General features: G+C 42.0%; 1 pseudogene; it reads left to right on the plus strand.

Annotated features, from left to right (window-relative positions):
• Positions 1-493: 493 nt before the first annotated feature.
• On the plus strand, positions 494-2,115 carry LOC144251611 (uncharacterized; annotated as a pseudogene).
• The last annotated feature ends 271 nt before the right edge of the window (positions 2,116-2,386 follow it).

The following is a 2,386-nucleotide window of genomic DNA, read 5'->3' on the forward strand; positions in this document are numbered from 1 at the left end:
TCAGTTATGCAGTTGTGGAACACTTGTTGAACACACTGGTAAAAACCAACTCAGCATCCATTTTCCTATTTATTGCCCTTATTTTCTTAAAATAGTTCATTTTTAAACTTTATTAAAAATGGACAAGTTTGTTTTCCTCCTTGCTCACTGAGTTCTTCGCCCACTGCTTCCGCGTCTTCTTCCCGAATCCCCAGGTGCTCTGCGTAGCCTGAGTCCCCGAGGAGCTCGGGTACCCAGGATATTCCTCCGGAGGACGGCGGGTCACCCCGGTGGCCTCAAACGATGTGTTCTTTTTTGCAATGGGGATGGAAGAGTGGTTTAAAATATAATTCCAGGGCTTGGCCTTTTGGATGCTACTTGGAAAAAGAAACAGGGAAGATTTCTTCTAATATGGTTGCAGAAAGACTGTGTCTTCTCTGCTGCATGAGGCCCAAGTGGCTGTGTCTCAGATCTGTCTCCCTGTGACCTACACTGGCTGAGATCCATAGGAAGGATGTCTGGTCTCCTCAGAAGGCAGGAAGTGACCTCAGTGGCCTTTGAGGATGTGGCTGTGAACTTCACCCAGGAGGAGTGGGCTCTGCTTGATCTTTCCCAGAAGAATCTCCACAGAGATGTGATGCAGGAAGTCCTTAGAAACCTGGCTTCTATAGGAGTCATATGGGAGGACCAAAATGTTGAAGATCAGAACACAAATCCTGGGAGAGATGTAAGAGACAGGGTCTCACTGAGCTGCTTAGCACCTCGTTTTTTGCTGAAGCTGGATTTGAACTCGAGATCCTTCTGCCTCAATCTCACTGTGCAAACAAATCATATAAGAACGAGGAGTGTGGAGGGAAGCCATATGAAGTTAAACAGAACAGGAATTCCTTCATTTCTTTCACCAGTGTTCAAAGACAAGTGTCAGTGCATTATGTCAATGGACCTTATGGATATTTGACCTGTAGAAAAGAGTTCAATTGTTTCAGGAGTTTTGAAAAATGTGGACAATCTCATACTTGGGAGAAGATATATGGAAGTAAGCAACCTGGGGAAGACTTAACTTGTTCCAGTTCCCTTTGAAAGTATAATAGAACACATACTGGAGAGAATCCTTACCAATGTGAAAAGTGTGGGAAAGCCTTTGCTAGATCCAGTCACCTTTGTTCACATAAAAAAACTCATACTCTAAAGAAGCCCTATGAATGTAAATAGTGTGGAAAAACCTTCCCCTGGCCCTCTTCCCTTCAAGTACATGAACGAACTCATACTGGAAAGAAGCCTTTTAAATGTAAACAATGTGGGAAAGCCTTTGCTAGATCCAGTCACCTTCGCTCACATGAAGAAACTCATACTGCAGAGAAGCCCTATGAATGTAAACAGTGTGGGAAAGCCTTTGCCACATCCAGTCACCTTCACGCACATGAAAAAACTCATACGGTAAAGAAGCCCTATGAATGCAAAGAATGTGGAAAAGCCTTTGCTTGGCCATCTTCCCTTCAAATACATAAATGAACTCATACTGGAGAGAAGCCTTTTAAATGTAAACAATGTGGGAAAGCGTTTGCTACATCCCGTCACCTTCCCTCACATGAAGAAACTCATACTGCAGAGAAGCCCTATGAATGTAAACAGTGTGGGAAAGCCTTTGCTGCATCCAATAATCTTCATGCACATGAAAAAACTCATACTATAAAGAAACCCTATAAATGCAAACAATGTGGAAAAGCCTTCCGCTGGCCCTATTCCCTTCAAATACATAAACGAACTCATACTGAAGAGAAGCCCTATAAATGTAAACAATGTGGGAAAGCCTTTGGTAGATCTAGTTACCTTCGCTCACATGAAGAAACTCATACTGTAGAGAAGCCCTATGAATGTAAACAATGTGGGAAAGCCTTTGCTACATCCAGTCACCTTCACTCACAAGAAAAATATCATAGTATAAAGAAGCCCTATGGATGCAAACAATGTGGGAAAGCCTTTCCGTGGCCCTCTTCCCTTCAAATTCATGAACGAACTCATACTGGAGAGAAGCCCTATGAATGTAAACAATGTGGGAAAGCCTTTAGTTGTTCCACTTATCTTCATGTGCATGAACAGACTCACATTGGAATGAAGCCCTATAAATGTAAATAATGTTTAAAAGCCTTCACTTCTTCCTCTTCCCTTCAAATACATAAGCAAACTCATATTGGAGAGAAGCCCTATGAATGTAAACAATGTGGAAAAGCCTTCCCCTGGCCCTTTTCCCTTCAAACATGTGAACGAACTCCTATAAATGTATACAAATATAAATAAATGTAAACAAAGCCTTTTTTACCCTTAACTTCATGTGCATGAATAGATTTACATTGGAAAAAAGCCCTATGAATTAAACAATGTGGGAACACCTTCACCTGGTCCTCTC

Source organism: Urocitellus parryii, unplaced genomic scaffold, assembly GCF_045843805.1.
Source record: "Urocitellus parryii isolate mUroPar1 unplaced genomic scaffold, mUroPar1.hap1 Scaffold_125, whole genome shotgun sequence".
In the NCBI taxonomy this organism is placed as follows: domain Eukaryota; kingdom Metazoa; phylum Chordata; class Mammalia; order Rodentia; family Sciuridae; genus Urocitellus; species Urocitellus parryii.